General features: G+C 35.5%; 1 protein-coding gene across 1 annotated transcript in view; it reads right to left on the bottom strand.

Annotated features, from left to right (window-relative positions):
• The window catches only part of TENM2 (teneurin transmembrane protein 2), a 1,291,685-nt gene extending 1,272,294 nt beyond the window's left edge, over positions 1-19,391 (bottom strand). Inside the window, exon 1 of the mRNA XM_060634955.3 lies at positions 19,252-19,391. The gene's annotated coding sequence lies outside the window, so the exon portion shown is untranslated. The remainder of the gene's footprint in view (positions 1-19,251) is intronic.
• Between the last annotated feature and the right edge of the window lie 2,291 nt (positions 19,392-21,682).

Genomic DNA, 21,682 nt, shown 5'->3' with positions numbered 1-21,682 from the left:
AACTATTCAAGTCTAATCTTGAGGCACAAAAGTGGTTATAGATAATATGTAAACAAATAGGCACGTCAATGTTACAATAAATCCTTACTTATGAAAACAGGTGGGTGCCTAGATTTGACCCAAGGACCATAGTTTGCCAACCCCTGAAAAGAAACATAAGGTCAAGCTTTTCTAGCATGGCCTAGAAACTTCTTTGGCTTTAATATTGTTCTGATTTACAGCAGTGATTTGGGAAAAATGAAAATTTCTTTAGTTTATATAATGGGAGGCCTGTATCTCAGTCACTCCTACAAAGGGAATGCCTTCCTTTCGATTAACCATAGTTTGAAGCCTTCATGTGGGTTTCTTTTATGGCTAGCACTGTGAGATATTTATTATTTATTTAAAGAATGCAATCTTGTGACTAAAGAATGTATGCATTATTCAAACTGTAATAATTTTTTTTAAGTCTCTGGTATATAAAGATACCTTGAGTGTAAGTGTATTTGAAAAGAATTCTTTCTCTCACATTGTTATGCAGACATCCTTGAGCTGTAACACGATTTGCACATCTGATTCTTTTCAGTATTTTCTCACCAACGCTTTTATGAAAAATACTCTGTTATTTTACAGATAATTTGAAAACTACCATACTTCATATTGTAGGGACTACAGTGTGACATTATCAGGACTATAAAGCAATTTTATCAAGAGGGATAAAGGAAAAGAACTACTCTGTTTTTTTTCTTTCTTTCCCTTTACTTTTTTTCCCCCCAATAGCAAAGCAGAGAGGAAATTCTGAAAAAATGAAATTATCCTTTCAACTTTGGCTCTTGAGCTTAATTTTTTTTTTCTTTCTCTTGAAAGACATGATTTCATACCATTTGATAATACTGAGATACGTATGTTTTACTTAATAATGGGGACAAAGGACTGAAGCTCAAATCCTACGCATAATTTAAATTTTGACATTGACTTTCCATCTGGACTGGGAAAAAAATTAGCTTCTCCCTTAACTTGTACTTACCTATCTTGTTACAATATAATGAAAAGTAATTAGTCAGTGTAAGCAAAACACTTGGAAGATGAGAATGCCTTGTAAGTGCTAGATAATATTAAAGATGTCACTGTTGGAATGAGTGACTCCTGCCAAAATACTTTTAGGAAGAATATTACCTTGTATTTAAAGCCCTAATTTAATTTTCACTAAAATGTTATTGCTTTTTTTGTTAAATAGATTGAATAACCATAAAGTCTTTGATCAAATTAACGCTACCATGGATGGATTATTATCACATTTTGGTTGGAACATACACTATGTATTGATCTTAGTGATGTTTTATTCATGTTAGAATTTATGTCAATACAAGCCATTTGGACAGATGGCGAGTCATATACTTAACTACAGAATTTAACTACCTGTCCTTGTTTCCTTAATTTCTGCATTTCATTAAAGAACCTTTTTTATTAGTAAATCTAAGAATTAATGAGCTTGATGCTCACTTACATCACTGGGCTTTCCAGTGACACTTTCTATATCACCTGCAGATTAGCCTTCTGGGCACACAGAGTCATTCTCCTCTCCCCAGAATCTTTACATGAAACGTGCTTTGACATTAGTCATAGCAGACCAGAATTTAATGATTTTCAAGTACTGGTAAATAAAACTGCATAGATTGGCTCAAATTTGTGAATAGTGCAAAAACAAACATTAATATAATTAATGGTGAGTAGTTTTTCTACCTTTCTTGCAGATAAATCCTGCCTCATATCTGTTTAAAATAAAGATATGTTAATTGGTATGTTGTAACTGACTTTCACTTCTTTTAATATGCAGTGATATAACAAACTCTCTATGAACTTAACTATCTGTAGGTTGGGTTTTGTGTTTCTTCAATCATCTAAAAATTAGTGGATAAAATCAAGAATATGCCCCCTCACCCCCTAATGAAGTATAGAGAATATAAATAGCTTCTTTGGGTCTGGTAGCATTCAGTATATACTGTTTTTTAAATGCTGCCTTAATCCAATTGTGAGGCTGGCTAGAGACCTGGCAATTCTTCTTGAGCAGCTAGGTTCATACCCCAGCTGCCTCCCTTATCAGGCTCTCACAGCCTTGGCCATTATACATCCACCCAGAACCAGGTACCCGATAACCACAGACAACCCTTACATGCTGGACCTCGCTGAAATTATTCAAATTAGCCAATCAAAGTCCTGCTTACCCTGCTGTGTCATTCTTTGCCCTGGAAACCACAGTAAAGATGCTTGCCCACAGTTCCTCCTTCCTCTGTCTGTAACGGAACCCAGGGATCCTCTGTCTGCCACCTACCACCCACAGGTGTGGCCTGTATGCTCAACCTTGGGAACTATGAGTAGAATTAACTACCTTTTCAATGGCAGTCATTTCCTGATCTATGTATGAGCCTTGCCATTCCTACATAATAAGCCTATTAAAACAAACTGGAATTATTTTGTTTTGCTTTTTCATTGTATCTTTCTCTCTCTCCATCCTTCTCTCCTTCCTTCCTCCCTCCCTCTTTTCCTGTTCCTTTCTATTTCTCTCCCTCTCTCCATCCCTTCATTCTTCCTTTCCTTCTTCCCTCCCTACCATTCTTCCTTCCAACAAGTACACATCTGTGCTCTCTGACTTAAAGATGCTTTCTTATAATTTGTACTTGACAACTCTGATATTTGCTACATTTTAAAACTAAGACCAGAGTAATAACAGAAATATCAAGCAGTAGGCCACATGGAGGATTCATCAGGCATTTTTATGATACCAAGAATAGGGCCATGTAGAAGAGATATTTCATCTAAGTAGGCAGTGAAGGGCTGGCCAGCCCACTGAAGCCAACTCAAGTAGATTCATGAATGTTGTTGATGACCTGCCTTCTGTTTTCAAGGTGCTTCCTGATGCCTCCCATGCCACCATGCCCCTGGCTCCCAGTCACTCCTGTCATGGAGCACACAAACTGTAATTATGTCATTGTGATAAGTGGGTCTCATTCATGCAAAATGAGAAAATAGATAAGATGCTAATGTTACAAAAGGAATTCAGTTTATGGAGGTAGACTCGGCCTTTAGTGCTTATCTTAGTTGTTATTTTCTCTGAAAGACCTTCCCCAACTTCTCCTGCTGTTATGTATAGAATAGACTGAGTAGATTATTAGAGATTGCTGTTAATGGTTTTGGGGGAAGAGCCACCGAGCAAAGCACCATTTTGATTAGATCATACCAATGATGGCTTATCACTGGTGATACTGAATTTGATCACCTGGCTGAAGTAGGATTTGCTAGGTTTCTCTACTGTGAAATTGCTCTTATTTTCCTTCTTTCCAGACTGTATTCTTTGGAAAGAAGTCACTATACAGAGTCTACACGTTAGGAACAGGGAGTTATGGTCCAATGCCTTGAGAGTGGAATATCGACATAAATTGTTTATAATTATTATGAATGAGAGATTTGTCTCTTTTCCCCATTTATTTATTTATTCAATAACTTATATCAGCACAAACTTATGTAAATTTACGGATATTTTATACTTTAGGTCAGATTCTAATTTATGCTTTATCTTATCTTATTACTCAAATAGTTTCAGCTTTGGCCACTGAATGTTATTTCATTTGACTGCTATGTCCCTTTAATGTACCTCCTTCATTGTGGGAGCTGTTTTGTTTTGGTTTTATTTTCAGTTTGGTTTTTAGCACTATCTTACCATCTTACATCACAGGGTGCTCCAAGCTCATCTTGTACATTTTTTGACCCAGTCCTAGAATCAGTCTTTCTCCATGGAGGCCTCATTCTTTTTACTGGAGAATAGTATTTGAAATCAAGACCTTGATACTAGTGTGTTCATTGCTACTGAGGTGTCATTGCTTCTAAGCTTGACAAAACAATGAAGTATATGTGAGTATACTAACAAGAGTATATAGACATATTTATAAGTATTTCCATATTTAACCATCTGTAATTATATTAACCTAAACATAAATTCATATTAATATCTCCAAGTGTAATCCATTACTATCTAGGTCATTTTAGACTTCTCGCTTTGCTTATCTGTAACTTCCCATTTCAACAGTGAGAAACCTGACTCTCACCATTTGCCATCCACTTTCTCAATTGTTCCATTTCAGGATTCATGGGTAATAGCTTCAGAATCACTGAGTCATAAATCTGAGGGAATCAAGCTTACCAACTAGAGTACAGTGCTTATGTAGTTCATTTTGACATTAATCTTACAGACTCCACTCATTCCCAGTGTTACTTAGGTCAGCACCTTTTCTCCCACAGTCTTCAGTGAGATTATTTTATAGGCTTGTAAATACACTTACATTGTTTTATCACATTTTGATTTCCACCCTGGAATCCCTTGCACACCTAAATGATTTTTTTAAAAAACTGCGAATGTGCCACTCCTCAGGCTATTATGTTCTATGAGTTTTGACTGATGCGGTGTCATATATATATAGAGAGAGTATCTTATAGATACCATACTTAGAGTATCATACTGTCCTAAAAATTCCCTTGTGCTTCACCTATTCAACAAACCCCCACACCTTGAGTCTCTAGCAATCGCAGACCTTTGTACCATTGCTCTAGTTTTATCTTTTTCAGAATGTCATACAGTTAGGACCATGTAATTTGTAGAATTTTCAGATTGTCTTCTTTCACTTAGAACCATTAAAAATGAAAATAACCAATAAAAATAAAATAACAGTCTTCTTTTCTTTATTAGATCCAAGCTTCTTACCTTTAATATTTTCCTTCTGCCTGAAAAAAAAAAAAAAAAAAAAAAAAACTTCTTTTAAGATTTCCTACAGAGCAAGTCTGTTAGAGATGGATTCTCTCAATTTTTGTTTGTCCAAGAAAGTGTTTACCCTTTACTTTTGAAGGACAATTTTGTTGGATATAAAATTCCAGATTGGTGGTTTCTTTCTTTTAATACTTTAAATATTTCACTCTATTGTCTCTTTCTTTGCATGCTTCTAATGAGAAGTCTATTAAATCCTCTGTAGGTAAATTATCTGTAAGATACTTAGCCTCCCCTGGCATCCTTCAAAATTGTCTCCTTTTTCTCTTTGTCTTTGGTTTTCTGAAATTTGAATATAATATTCCTAAATGTAAATGTCTGGGTATTTATTCTGCTTGATTTGTGAGCTTCCTTCATCTGTGCTTTGGTGTCTTGCATTGATTTTGGAAAATTCTTAACCATAATTTCTTCAAATACTTCTTCTGTTCTGTTCTCTCTTCTCCCTGGTATTCCAACTATATGTATGCTCATCTTGTGAAGTTTTCCAACAGTTCTTGGACTCCTGTTTTATTTTTTATTATTATTATTTTTCTCTTTCCATTTGAAAACTTTCTTATTTATCTTCAAACTTATGGATTGTTTCCCTGATCATGTGTAGTCCACTGATGAGACATGTTTTTACATGTTGTCTACTTTTCCATTAGAGTTATTAATATATTGATCATAGCTACTTTAAATTCTCTGTCTGATAATATCAAAATTTTTATCATATCTGAGTTTTGTTCTCATGTTTTGTCTCTTCAGACTGTGTTTTTTCTTACCTTTTAGCATACCTTTTAAGTAATTGGAATTGAGATAAATATATTCTTACTGTTAGGTTTTATATTAATCTGAATAGGAGTTGGCCTGTGCTTTATGTTTGTTGCAACTATAGGTGCCAGAGGCTTTAAATTTCTCTGGAGGACTTGTCTTTCACTCCCATGTTGTCTTTGGATTTCCCTAAGAACTTTTCCTTGGATAAAGTCTGTGTCCTACAGCTCTTTCAGCTTTAATTCACTGTTATTACCCTGGAGCTTTGTTCATGTGGTGATAAGGTATAGGAGAAGGGAAGCATTCCATAATTTATGAATCTCAATTTTCTAATGGTCATGTGTCCCTGGGCTGTGACCTTCACAAAGTATTTTTAGATCCCTAACTCAACCCCTCCAGGGGTTTGATTTGGAGAAGTGTTATTCCCTACTTTGGATAAGGTTCTAGTAAAGTATTTTCTCTGGATGGTAGACCTTTATTATGGAGAATGATCTGGGTATATTTCCCAATGGATACTCTTCCCTTTCCCAGCCAGACTCATGAGGGAATCTTTCTTGGCTCTTCAACATGAGAACCTGGTGGGGTTCCTGGAGATAAAGCCCATGAATGAGTGGAGAGTCTCTGAATGTGGCCTCCAGGATTTTCTCACTGTCAAGTGCATCCATGCTTAGCCTCCAAAAGTTTCTTACAATTACCATTTAAGAATTCTTGCTAGTTTATGGATCCAGCAGCTTCTGCTCCAGTTATAGATCCTGGTTATGACTTTAGGGATTTTCCTTTCTTTGTATATATTGCCATGGGGGTTTGCCTTGGAACCTCAGTTCTAATGGATACAAGAAAAAACAATGGTTTACAGTTTATTCAGCTTTTCTTTTTTGTTTGTTTTAATAATGGCAGTGATAACTTCCAAGGTCTTTACATGTCACAGCTAGAACTTGAATTTGAATAATATTTTTATGATATACTGTTAAGTGAAAGAGAAGCATGTTATGAAACATGATATAAAGTGTAAGTTTTTAGTATTTACATGCATGCATATATAATGAAAAAAAAAACACCAAAATATTAACAATTCTTATTTCAGAATTTGGGGAAGAAAGGTTATTTTATGTTATTTTCATCTCCTTCTTTCACTGAGTTATCTCAAGTTTCTACAACAAATTATATCATTTTGACAACATATTATTTTTATCTTTTTATTATGAAATATTTTAAACATTATAAAGAAAGTAATAGACAGCTAATTATCCTTTTTTTTAACGTTTATTTATTTTTGAGACAGAGACAGAGCATGAGCGGGGGAGGGGTAGAGACAGAGGGAGACACAGAATCCAAAGGAGGCTCCAGGCTCTGAGCTGTCAGCACCAGAGCTCGACACGGGGCTCGAACTCACAGACTGTGAGATCATGACCTGAGCTGAAGTCGGATGCTTAACCAACTGAGCCACCCAGGTGCCCCTAATTATCCTTCTTTAGAGGAAGTGTTTGTCCTGGTTTGTGTTTTAAAAATTTACAAATATGGTATTTAGTATATGTATTGTTCTACAACTCACAAATTCCAGTTTAAGATCTGGATCCCTATGATCCAGGAATTTCTCTTCTACATATTCTTGAGCTATTCCCCTATGATAATAAAGCAGGTTTAAAAATAAAATTTATTTTGTAGTATAACAGGGCAAAAAATAAAAATTGAAAACAGCCTAAATTTCCACCAATTAGAGAATAGGGAACAAATTAGCACATTCATACAAATTCTGTAGAAAAATTCTGTAGAAAAATTAAAATAGATGCATTAGATCTACATGTTATCAACATAACTAAATCTCCCATAACATTATAGTGAATAAACAATTTATAAATATTAAAATGAAAATAGCATTCACTCTTCACCCTGTTTCCTAAATTAATAGTAATATTCTCTTGCTAATAGTTGAACAGCTGTCCTGGAGATCTTCCATTTCACCTATTCCATCCTCCTCAGCTGCTCCAATTCCAACATTTATACTTAAGATATCATCCAGTACTACTTGGATTTCACATGACTCTTCTACATTTTAATGATCATTTTCACTCATTTTGCACATCTTTAAACACTTTTTTATTTTATCCTGAACGAAGGAGTGTCTAAGATGTCATTCTCCGAAATTCGAGAGTACCATCACCTTCTTTCTTTCGTTTTTCCTGTCAATGCAGTCTTGCTGAAAATGTTCCTTTGTCCTCATGAAAATCTTCATATCTTCAGCTTTTCACTATTTCCTCATTTCATGAGATTTTTGTAGGTATCCCTTGTCTCTTCCCAGCCTTGATAACAGATTAAGCTATTTCACTGACACTCTCATTAATGCCATAGATTCATGGCTTCCTTTTTTTTTTTTTTTTTTAATTTTAGAATTCTGTCAATTTTCAACACTGAGTCTGTCCTTCCTCCAACTTGAGGTCCATTTTCTCTATTCCTTGGCTTCTGAATGTTGCTGGGGGAAGTTACAAAATCCATACCACATAAAACTCACTAATTTCTAACACAATTAGATTTATAGAGCTGCTTGGTAACAACTATCTACATACTGTTTTTTTATTATGTACATGAGGAGGTTTCATATCTTCTCTGGTCTCCTCAAAATCTTTGATTATTTTACTGGCTGGAAATAATCTTGATATCTATCCCATTGTCTTCACTTCTGACAATGTTAAGTTTGTTTAAGTTCCTTTATCTTTCTCTTCCGTATCTCAATATTGTTGTGTATGTTGAGCCAGTATTTCCTGCCTCCTTCTGCTTGTAGAAGAGATATGACTCTTTCCTGTCAAAACTGAGAGCTACCTGTATGCTTTTGTTTTGACATCCTACACATGTCATGATGATTTTACTCTTTTACCTTTCCACTTGTATTGTCTATTTCTTCTTTCTTTAGGGCCCCTTCTCTCCTGCTTACAAATATACTTAGACCTCCTGAATCCCAACAGAATTTTATATTTTTCTTGCTGTTACCTTAGGTTATCATCCAATCTCTCTTTTAATCTCTCTTTTACTCTTACTTGCCAAAATGTTACTTTCATATTTAAAATTTACAATTCCATGAAAGACTACCACAATATCAAAGTCTACCACAATTGAGGTTACGTATGTATTAATATTTATCATACTTACTTAAAAATATTTTTAACAGAAACTAATAAAACATAACTCTAAAAGCACTACTATCTAAGCCCTTCCCCAAAGGCCGTCACTCCCTTGAAGCAGACATTGCCATTCCCATGCATTGTTTGTATTTTGTATTTTTTACATTCTCTATATACAAAACACCTGCACTATTATTTTTTGTCTTTAAAAAGTTCACAAAGGGTTACATTCTTCAATTTGTTTTCACCTCACTTTAGGCTTTTTGTTTTTAATGTTTGTTTGTTTGTTTGTTTATATTTTGGCGGGGAGGGGACAAATGTGATTGAAGGAAGGGCAGAGACAGAGGGAGACAGAAAATACCAAGCAGGCTCTGCACTGTTAGCACAGAGCCCAACACAGGGCTTGAACTCATGAACCATGAGATCATGACTAGAGGGGAAATCAAGAGTGGGACACTTAACTGACTGAGCTGCCTAGGCACTCCTCACCCCACATTAGGTTTTAAAAATTAATGTCAATACATATAATTCTGTTTTATTAATTTTAACAATTGTATAAATGTGCACTGTATGAATAAACCACAATTTATTTATCTCTTTTCCTTTTGAAGGATTTATATCATTTTCCTTTCTCTACTATTACAAGCAGCATTGCCAATATCTCCTTGTCCATGTGGCAGAGTGTATTTGGAGAATGCTGTGAGAAGAGGAGATGCTGGGTTGAAGAGTATGAATAATTTTATTCAGCATTATTAAACTGAACTTCAAGGGGCACCTGGGTGTCTCAGTCAGTTAAGTCTCAGACTTTGGTTCAGATCATGATTTCATAGCTCGTGAGTTCGAACCCCATGTGGGGATCTGTGCTGACAGCTCAGAACCTGGAGCCTGCTTTGGATTCTTTGTCCCCCCCGCCCCTCTCTGCCCCATCCCTGCTTGTGCTCTATCTCTCTCTGTCTTTCAGAGATGAATTAGCATTTAAAAAAATCTAAATTGAACTTTAAAATGATTGTTCAAATTTACATTCAAACAACACTTTGTATTACTGCTTGTTTCCACAAACCTTCACCCACACTTTTTATTATAAGACTTACTTTGTTTTGCCAGTGAGATGAAAATAAAATTTTATCTTTGTGTAGTTTTTCATTTTATTGATTATTACAGCACAGAGCTGCTTTTCCTATGGGTATTGTTCATTTGAGTGTTCTTCTCAATGAATTGGCCATTTAGTAGACTTTCCCACTTTTTATTTTTATTTTTTATTATTGATTCACATTCACTTATTTATTTAACAACTACTTAGTAAACATCCACTGTTATAGGCACTCTTTTAGGAGCAGGAGAAACTTCAATGAACAAAACAAAATGGCTGCCCTTGTGGAGCTGACATTTCTGAAGGAGTGTAGATAAAGAATGGAATGAAATTAGTAAAATATATAGTCTGATGCAAGGTGACAGGCAAAATGAAAATAAAAATGATGCACAGTGAAGGGAACTGTGCAGGTTACATTGTGAAGTACTGTGATCGGGGTAGTGCTTACCGAGGGGAGATTCAAGCAGACTGGATATTGGTAAGGGAGTTAGCCAAATAGTTTCTCACAGAAAAAGGCATTTCAGACAAAGGAACCAGCTAGGCCAAAGTCTGTAAGGTAGATGCATGCCTGTCATGTCTTAAGATCAGAAAGGAGACTAGCCTGTGGCTGGACCAGAGTGATTAAGGGAGGAAGAAGTTGCAGGGGAGATGAGAAAGCCACTGTAGTGTTCTGAGCAGAAATCTGCTCTAAGGTTTTAACTGATCATGTGGGTTCTGTGTAGGAATACAATAGCAGCAGAGAGACCAGTGAGGAGGCAATTGTAACACTGGCAAAAGATGATGACGGCTTGAACCAGAATGGTAGTAACATACATGATGTAAAGTGCACAGATTCTGGATATACTTTGAAAATAAACAGGGACAGGATGTGAATTGTGTGTGTGAGAAAAGAGGTGTCAAGAACTGCTCCAGGAGCGGCACCTGGGTGGCTCAGTAGGTTAAGCATTGGACTTAGGCTCAGGTCATGATCTCCTGATTCATGAGTTTGAGCCCCCCATTGGGCTCTGTGCTGGAGCCTGCTTCAGATTCTGTCTTCCTCTTTCTCTGTCCCTCCCCCACTCACTGTCTCTCTCTGTCCCTCGAAAATGAATACATGTTAAAAAACTGAAGAAAAAAAAATAAACAACTGCTCCAGGCTAGAGTTTGTCTTGCAACACTGGAAGGAGGGTGGTGCATCAATTGAGGTGGGAAGGCTGGGGGTGGATCACAGTTTGAGATGCCTATTAGTCATCAAAAGCAGAACTGAGTCTGGATGGGTAAAATCAGCAAGGGTGTAAGTTAGAAAGAGAAGAGTACCAAGGATTGGGATCTATGGTAGTCTAACTTTAAAGTACTGTATGAGTTCTTGATATAATACATAGGTAATTACATGGGCAGCAAAATTCTCTCAGTCTGAGACTTCTCCCTTATGTTCATGGCATATACTTTAATACTTAAGTTTTAAAATTTAATGTAATTAAATTTATGACTATCATCTGAGTTTTGAGTGCTTTATGTTTTTTTCATAAAATTTAAGCTTTTATTATATTTATTCCTAAGTATCTCACTGGTTTAAATGGTATCTTCTCCAGAGTTATGTTCCTAATTGTTATGTTGTAGGTGCATAGGATATTATTAGATTTTGTACATAGCTCTTTTAAGTTCTAATAATTTGCTTTTGATGTTTTTAGGAATAATGAATGTACTTTTTTTCTTTTCCGCTCCCTATACACAATTTTTTCTTTCTTTTTTTAAAAATATATTGTCACGTTAGCTAATATACAGTGTATAGAGTGCACTCTTGGCTTCAGGGATAGATTCCTGTGATTCATCACATACATACAATACCCAGTGCTCATCCCAGCAAGCACCCTCCTCAATGCTCATCACCCTATGCACATTTTTTAAAAATCTTTTTCCATTACTTAAGACCATTATACAATGTAGAACAGAAAAGACAACAAAAGACATTGTTGACTTTTTCCTGACTTTGGAATGAATATTTTGGTTTCAGCTAATGCTATAGTGGTAATCATATTGCAGTACATAAGTGTAGTAAATCATCACAGTGGGGACCTTAAGTTTACACAATATTGTATGTCAATTATATGCCAATTTAAGAAAATCTAATGTAAAAAAATATTTCTACCTTTTAACATTAAGATGATGGCTTTAAATTTTTGGTATATACCCTCATCATATTATGGATGTCTTTCTTCTTAGATTTCCTGAACCTAACATTTTTAATGAGGAAAGGGTGTTTAATTTTGTCATATTATTTTTTTTGTATCCTTTATGATAACCATGTAACCATGTAATCCTTCCTCCTTTAATCTGTTGGAATATTTAATTACATTAGTAGTTTTTCTAATGCTAAACCACCCATGAATTCAGGAAGGAAATCCTTTCTGGTCACGAAGTATTTGTTATACTTTTCTTTATTGGGCATGCTAATAATAGTCTACCTAGTATTTTTGCATATAGAATTTTAATTGATATAGGCTATATATATATATATATATATATATATATATATATATTACTTTCCTTGTTTTGCTTCAGTATCAAGGTTATACTACCTTTAAATTAAATTTGCAAACTATTCTCCCGTTTTATCTCTTGTTGAACAGTATGTAAAACCAAAGATTTCATGCTTGTGGAAGATTTGCTTAAAGTCACCTTTAAAACAATCAGGACCCATCAGGTCCATTCTATTCACATATATTTTATATTTTTACTGCATACGTGCTGAACACCTATAGGAGCCTCTAATTGCTCTCTTAACATCCTACATTGCTAGGATGATCTTTGTAAACTTTAAATCAGATCAAGTCACTTTCTAATGGTTTCTTATGGCCCATAAGGCCCTGAGTGATCTGGCCTTGACTGCCTTTCTGACCTCATCCACTGCCATTCTCTCCCTAACCGGATATGTTTCAAGATTAGCAGCCCTTGTTCTGTTCTTCAAACTCACCAAGCTCATTCCCACTCAAGGGACCTTGCACTATGTTGTGGCCTCTGCTTGGAATGTTCTTTCCTTAGATCTAAGTTTGGCTGGCTTAATTGCATCATTCATATCTCAGTTCAAAAGTACCTTTCACAAAGGCTTCACCTGGTTTCTCTATTTAAGACATTAATCCCTCCTCCAGTCTCTCTCTACCCATTACCTTGTTCGGTTTTTGTCTGGTTGGTTGGTTTACTAACAGTTACCAATAACTGTAACTTATCTTTTTCTAACACAAACCAATATCTGAAGTTAATGTTTTTATTGTTTTTTGTTTGTTTTTATCCCTCCTAACATAATGTAAGCTCCTACAACATAATGTAGGAATTATTTCTCTATTATCCATTAAAATGTCTCCATGTCCTAGAACAGTGTGAAAACCTAGCAAACAGGTTCTCAAAAATATGTACTGAATGCCTAAATTAGTGAATGAATAAAAGGATCAATCTCATTCTTCACAAATATTAAAGGCCATAAGTCCTAATCCTCACTAACCATTCATTCAGCATATATTTATGAATCATCTACTTTGTGTTGGATACTGCGAGACTCTTGATAGACAGTGGTGAACAAAACAAGCCCCCTGCTCTCACTGAACTTATACACTGGTAGTGGACAGCAGTAAAAATGAAAACAAGTAAAATGTATTTATTATACCTTATGGTATTCTGGTAAACCAACTCTCTAAAAAATAAAAGCTCTGATTCATAGAATTTTGCCAATTTCCATGGTGTAAATACTCCCATCAGAGTCAGTTGCAAGCGTTCAATGTTTTAATGATTGTCAAAATACTTTCAGTGTTTTAACAATATTTTAACAAAAATTAACAAGACCTAACAAAACTTTTGAAAATTTAATAATTGGCTCTCATGAACATGTATTGTTGACTATGTCAGACAGCATTAAGTGATATGGAGAAATATAAAACCTGGATGGATATGAGGGAATTTTGAGAAAAGCAATGTTAGTCTGTAGAGAATGGCGAAGTGACATTTGATCTGAGACCTGAAGGAACTGGGGGACCAATCTTGCAAGCATTTGAAGGAAAGGCATTTGAGACAGAAGAAACAGAAAATACAAAAAGGCCTGAGGGCAGGAGCATGCATGGAACAACAGGAAGGGTGGTATGGTTGTGGCAGAATGAGCAAGTGGAGAGGAGGGGTGAGATCAGAGGGCCTTAGAGCCCACTTCAAGGACTTCCATTTTTATTGTGAATGAGATGGGACAGAACTTTTGGATTGTAGCAGAGGAATAACAACATTAACAATACATAGTCATTTTAAATTATTAAGAAATGTTGTCATATTCTGCCTCCAAATTAAATAAGAAACCCAACAATATAGTATAGACATCCTACTTAAGTCATTATCAACTCAAGAGTGTATGTAGCAAAATCTTTTCATAAATCTGAAGAGGGATTTTACCCTTACAAATGTAGGTTACAGATATGTGAGCAGCAAATTTCTTGTGGATAACTTGAATCACTTGTTTATAGTTCTGTCAATAACATGTAAATCTGGCAAACACAAATGAATGTTTGGCAATTGTTGGCCTTACTTAGGGTAAACATTATTCCATTATGTCATACTACAAATTTCCTTGGGAGATTATTTTATGATAGTCATTTTGGTTTTTAAGGGGACATCCCTGCATTGGCTTAGTAACACATGAAGGATATTCACAGATTTTTATAAAACACTGATTTTTAATGCTAAGACTAGTTTTGATGTGAGTGACTTTTGTGCTAATAGCTTTTTAAAGTGCCACTTAACTGAATATTATAGCTAAAGAAGAATGTGAGTAACACTGCAAGAAATAATTTTTCATTTTGTATCCATAAAACTTTGGTCTTGGTTTGTGAATTGCACTAATGAGGTCTATATAGTTAATACCCACTCGGCCTTCTTACAAATGCATACCCTGACAAGAAGAGGGCTGTGTAAGAGAGTGTGAATGGTTCTGCACAAACTCATAAGAAGCATCAGGGGGAAAAAATGAAATAGTTGCCTCTTATTGAGCACTTACTATTTGCCCAGCATAATGCTAAGCTCTTTGCTTATATTATTTTCATAATTTCTTTTGAGCTAAGTACTATTTATAGGTCAGGTTCAAAGAATTTAAGTGAGTCATATAAAGTCATGTAAGTTGCTAAGTGTCAGGGTTAGGACTTGACCCAACAGCTTGTGTTCCCACCTGCCAGGATTTTTCATGTACAGTTAAAGGGTCAGAAGTAACACCACCACATATAAAAAGACTATATTATGCCAAAAATGTTTCTCCTTTAAAAAATATTATAAATTAAGTCCTTAGAGGTTATGAAAGCTTTATCTACACATAGGAACTTTACTTTTCTACCTATCATGAACCACTTAAATTTCTTTAGTTGACATTCCCAAAATATATTCCATAGACAACTAATTCCATGGGCTTTTTATGGTGTCATAAGTTAAATTATTAAATTATAGTGGCCAAATTAGTTTGAGATATACTGGGTGAACAAAGCTATAGAGGTTATTGTTGTTGCTATTGTTTGTTTTTTAGGACTTCTTTGATTCTTTAATAATGGTCTTTGTGAATTTCTAAGAGATCAGAAAATTCACTTTATTTCCTAAATATATTTGATTAAGGAATATTTTCTTCTCACATGGTAATCCATGGATTAAGTGCTTTGCAAGAGCATTATTTTGGGCAGTCTCTAACTTATCCTTATGTTCAAGTTTATAATACAAATTGAAGCATCATATCTTAGAAGAGCGTCTATCCAAGAGTATTTCAGTATTATGTCTGAAAAGAATCAGAGCCACACACTGTTTGTTTCTGTTTTAAAGACTCTGGCACTTGTTCAGCTTCTGACAGAGATGTGTAGATCTCGCTAAAATCAAAGAACAAAATTGTATTCCTTGAAGATAACTCTTATCACATTCTTAGACACCACAGGGGTATTTTCTTTGTAACTGGTAAGATATTGAACATCACCCAAAAACAAGCTTGCTTGGTTATAGACACTGACTGGAGGCGAAGCCTAGATGCTTTTGTGTTTCATATGGCTATTTCCCATTTACAGTGTGTGTGTGCATGTGTGTGTGTGTGTGTGTGTGCACATACGTGCATGCATGCACACATGTGTGTGAGTGTCTGTTTCTGGGAAACACCTTTGGGCAGGTTTTCCTTTTATCAAAATAACATAATTATCAGACTTTAGTCATCTAATCAGCCTGATTTTGCCAGGAGATAAAGCAAATTGTTCCCCAGAACCAGAAAACAGAAGGGGAGGGAATCTTCTAACTAACTGAAAACTTTGCTTCACTGGGTGTGTTTCTTTTTTGCCTTTGAATAAACTTTTCTCTGAGCCTAGCTCAGAAAATCAAACCAATTACATACTACATGAGGAAGGCATTGTTATATAGAGAGTGGGTTTTGAAGTCTTAAAGGCTGAATTCAGTTTGACCCACTATCTTCCAAGCCACGTGACCATTATTATTTTATTTTATTATTTTATTTTATTTTATTTTATTTTATTTTATTTTTTGAATCAATCATGCATTTATCCAGAAAGTAGTTATTGATTGTCTTTTATGTTTTTAGACCTGTTCTCATTTCTGGTCTACAAAATGGAACAAGGCAGGTAAGTCTGAGCTTTACTTTCTTCATATATAAATTAGGAATGTATAGGATCATTAGTGAGAATTAAATGCAAATATGTATATAAAGTAGCTAATATAGTGTCTGGCACTCAAAAGGGGATTAATAAATCATAATGATCATAAAACCAAGTATGACAATAATAGTTAATGGTCTGAAGATTTCATATAATCAAGGATATTTCTTTGCATGGGGGGAAAAAGCAGCTGCTTAAATGTGTTTTTTTTTTTTTTTCTAGTAAATAGCTATCATTTCCAGTCTTTACTCCTTGAAGTCTAGATAATACAAGATGTTTTAAAGAAAAAAAATTTCTATCTTAGAGGAGCATCATTTTAAGCTGAAGTTACTACGAATGCTCTAATTCATACTGATTTATCAGATTAGTTTACAAATTACCTGGCATGACCTGAAAGAGAAGGAAGCTGAAAGGTACATTTTATTAAAAGAAATATAAAAGATCCTAGGCAAGGGAGCTATCATGAGAGTTATAATTGTAAAAGATTCTAAAAACAAAAACAAAAACAAAAACAAGGGAAAAGAATCAAAGAGAGAAGAAAGAGGACAGATAGCTACTAAAACTATGCAGTGGGTTCCTATCAGATTGAAAAGAGTTCCTATTAAGTTTCTAGAATCTGCATAAGCAGGAAACCCGTCTCACTCTCTTGCCTTATATTGTTCTCTCTTTGTTCATTATACTCAGTCATACAGATCTTCTTCTTATCTATCAAAGTCCAAGCAAGCCCCCTGTCTCACTTACATGGCCTTGAGGTTTTTGCATTTGCCAGAATTCTTCTGTTTATAATGGTGTACCCCAACATTTTCCCATGGTTGGATCAAAGGCATCGGCTCATTAGAGAGGTCTTCCTTTACCACTTGACTTAAGACAGCCCTAGATACTCTCTAACATACCATGCTATTTTATTATTTACATACAATATAATTGCCATTGTATTTACTATAATCCAAAATTTTCTTTTTTGTTAACTTATTTTTTAATTGTCTGAGTCCATCTTAATTTCTGTAATGTAATCTCTATACACACAGGGTGGTTGACTATCTTTTTCACTGCTCTACCTCTAGCACTGAGGATTGTGCCTGCCATCTAGTAGGCTCTCAATAAAAAATTATTGAATGAATAAATGATTGAGTGCCAGCAAAGGAAAAAATCCTTCAAAGGGATGTTGAGAAATGGCAAAGAATAACTTTACCAAATTGACAATTTTGCCTAGGGCCAAAGCTGAACATAACATGAATAATGTTCATTGATATTTTCTGGACTAATTTTGACATCTCTAATGAAAGAACTGCTCTTTCATGCATGCAATTTTGGGAAATCGGTTATTATTCTAATCAATGTCTTACTAATTTGAGCAGTGGTTATTTTAAATCATCATAAAGGTGTTTTTGACCATGTGTCACATACAGAATTTTTACATTTCTATTTATTATAAAGGAGCGGTGACTTTTTAATTTATATAGGGAGGATTAGAATTATGTAGCTACTTGTTGCATATTACATACTATCAGGAAGAACAACAGATTTATTTAAATGGATGTTTGGCAAAATATCATTACGTTTATTGTATCCCTCAAAAACATATAACCAATTCCTTACCTTGTTTCATTTTCTTAATGACAAACTTCATTAGTTTAAGACATTTAAAAATTTTTTAATGTTTATTTATTTTAGAGAGAGAGAAAGAGAGAGAGAGAGAGAGTCAGAGTGCAAGCAAAGGAGGGGCAGAGAGAGAGAGATACACAGAATCCGAAACAAGCTCCAGTCTCTGAGCTGTCAGCGCAGAGCCCGACACAGGGCTTGAAACCACAAGCTGTGAGATCATGCTTGAGCCGCAGTCAGACCCTTAACCAACTGAGCCACCCAGGTGCCCAGTTTAAGACATTTTTTTAAATCCCACAATTTCCCTCTTTGCTATCACAATACTTCTAAGAATGTCAAGTTTCTGCTAACCCACAAATAAGATATTCAATGCCAGTATGTCAAACTCAGGTTCTTATCCAGAGCTCAAAAACATCTTGTGCTACAAACAGAATGGCAATTACTGATGCAAAAAACGTATAGCTCCCTCAAGGCTTTTCAGAAATCTTGATTATTTAATCAGTGTTCTTGATTTGTAAGGCTAGGTAGTTGATGGCTCCCAAAATGTGTCACATTGGACATTATCCAGATGGAGTGCCAGTTTTCATTTAAGATTCAAGAGGTAAAACCCAACAAAAAAGGTTTTCCACCATCTCGGACTATAGCTCAACTTATATCAGATGACAAATAAAACCTGGCAGTCTGCTTTGCCCATGATTTTAAAACAGAAACTTCATTGAACTGTCAGTTACCAAATGAGGTGATTAACTCTGATGTTGATTAAAGTTTTATACCATGTTTTTATTACTGACAAGTTTCTTCTCTCTTTTTTGGGGGTCTAGTTCTTTCAGTATAATTCTCACTTTATTCCTAAGATTTCATTATGTCATTTATGTTTTGATATATATACTTACTGGTGCTACTTTCAAGGACTTTCTATTGTATGCTTGCAAAATTAATGTATAATATGAATGCATAGGAGGAATCTAAGTCATGCATATTCCTTTAAAAATTATAAATAGGAGGACCATAGTGATGTTCAACTTAACTCTTCCCAGATATGCCTCTCTTTTGTAGTCCTTCCATTTGATGTGTACAAAGTTTCACTTTTTAAAAACTCTGCTCTTGATTTGCAACAATATCATCCCTTAGGTTGATAGCTCTCCTAAGAACAGGTGATAGCTACAAGGAAAGTCAGACAGGGATTGGACAACAGCAAGAAGTCAGACAAGAAAATCAATAAATAATGTTCATTAGTAATGATACTAAGAAACTCACATGAGGTTAAAGGTCCAGGAGACTGAAGTCCAAGAGTTGTAGAAGCAATCACTTCAGATTTTCAGGATGGAGAGGAGTCAAGATCCCAGGCTGTGAGGTGCATTAAATGAAGGGCACCAATGGTCAGTCAGGTCAAGAAGCTAGCCGGATCAAAATACAGGATTACATTTGTTGGATGCACTCTCTTATACGGCATTTCCCCTTTCTTTAGCTTTAATCATATGAAAATTATTTCAATTTCCTTAATAGATCTTGCTCACTCTCATTGTGGGTCATTTATAATATTTTGTCTTTTTCCTAGAGCATTCTTCCCTCTTCTCTACCCTTTCCACATTTTTCCCTGAAGTTGTCTCTCTCTCAGTTTTCATTTCCATATCAGTTCTAGCAGAAACATTTTACTGACTGTGCATGTGCATATTGTGTATCCTTAGGGCCCCGTATATTTTCCATCAGAACACTTGGGCTGTAATAGGACTGCTAGTTACCAGTCTGGGTCAGTTACCAGGTACTAAATACCTCGAAGGTAAGTGCCATATTGATTTTTATGCGTCCCTGTATCTCTAGGATCCAGCACAGCACCTTCCAACTGTTCGATAAAATATTTGCTTATGGGTGTGGGTGGCTGTGGACGCTTGGGTATAAACAAGAAATTGATTGTTCCTTGTTGAACAGTGAGCATTAGTAGCAGTAGAAAAACTGATATCTGCAGGGGCAGGGCTAAAGGAACTGAGATTCCTGACAATGATATAGGATGAGGGTATTACTCTGTGGTACTCCATTCAGCAGCCCCTGGCATGCTGGTTTAGATATTAAGAAAGCAGCTAATAAGTAATAATGCTTTCCAATCTCACTGCACTTCTACCCAAAGGATTTATTGAGTTTTATAAACACTGATCAGTCATCCTTGCCCCAATGAGGTGGGTAAGAGTTATTATGCTCATATTATGAAGAGGAAAACCAAGGCAGAGAGAGATTAAGTGGTTAACCCAAGGTCAGGCAGTGAGTCATGGAGACCTGGCACTTGGACATGGAGTTTTAAACTTGCAGCTCTCTGGGGGCGCCTGAGTGGCTCAACTGGTTGAGCATCCGACTCTGTCTCAGGTCAGGATCTCACAGTTTGTGAGTTCGAGCCCTGTGTCAGGCTTTGTGGTGACAGCTCCGAACCTGAAGCCAGCTTCAGATCCTGTGTCTCCCTCTCTCTCTGCCCCTTCCCTGCTGACCCTTGGTCCCTCTCTCTCTCTCTCTCTCTCTCAAAAATAAATAAACTTAAGAAAATAAAATAAACTTGCAGTTCTCTGCTTAGTCTATTTAGCACTGAACTAGAAGCTGGATGCCTTCCTGAACCCCCTAGGAAGGATGAGTAGCTCCTCTTTCCATGCTTTCCCATTGCCATTGGCATCACCATTGCCACATCTTACTGTATGTCAGGCATTATGCCTAGCACTTTCTATATATTAAGTCACTGAATCCTGGAACAACAACAACAACAACAAAAATGAAATAAGTTTTATTTTCACTTTAAAGATAAGAAAAATTGGGTCTCAGAAATATAATTAACTATTAACTCCAAGTAGGAGACTTGGAATCCAGACCCTTGATTATCAGAATTGAAAGCCTATGCCATATTCCAACATCCTACAACTTAAATGCTTGTGTACATGTTAGTACAAGTTGGGATCAGATATATGGTATGAGGAAGTGATATAATTCACAAAGGGTAGCACAGCACTGGAATATAATTAATTACCAATAGATGTTTGTAGAATAAATAACAGAAAGAAGCTGAAATTCCTCCCAAGATCATAGGAAACTGGAGCTAGGGTCCAACATTTGAATGGCTCACAGTCACAGAGGATGGGTTGATACCAAGTTCATTGCTTTCACTCATGGATACAGACACTACTAGGCGTGTCTGTATGTCCTCTCATGAAAGGGAAGTTGAGACATAATCAAGAGCCATCTCAACTACACCTTCACATCTCCTCCATCCCAGCAAGACATAAGAATCTACCTTTATCTTTTCTCATTTAATCCTGTATAAAGAGTATAGGCAAAGGTTAACATATCAAGAAAGTCATTGCAATTCTGCTCAAATTAAGGAAAAATCTAGATACTACCAAAATATCCAACAAGTGAGTATTAATTCAATTTACCAATATCTTACAACTCCTTACAGGTTGCACCATTAAAATGCTTAAAAGTGATTTTTAATATGTCATCAGTACTAGCACCTGGTTAAAAAAAAAGGGCAGGTTGCAGAATAATAAATAGGTATGGTCTTGTTTTGTGAAAGAAAATAAACACATAAAACTCTGGCAGGATATACCCAGAGAGTTAATAGCTGTTAACTCTAGAAAGCAGGATTGTGGGCATCTTTCTTTGGTTTATCTATATTTTTTCAATCTTCTGAAATGATTATGTATTGCTCTTG

Source organism: Panthera onca, chromosome A1, assembly GCF_046562875.1.
Source record: "Panthera onca isolate mPanOnc1 chromosome A1, mPanOnc1 haplotype 2, whole genome shotgun sequence".
NCBI classification, from domain to species: domain Eukaryota; kingdom Metazoa; phylum Chordata; class Mammalia; order Carnivora; family Felidae; genus Panthera; species Panthera onca.
Note: the sequence above shows the minus strand (reverse complement) of the source record. Positions and strands in the feature narration are given on the sequence as shown.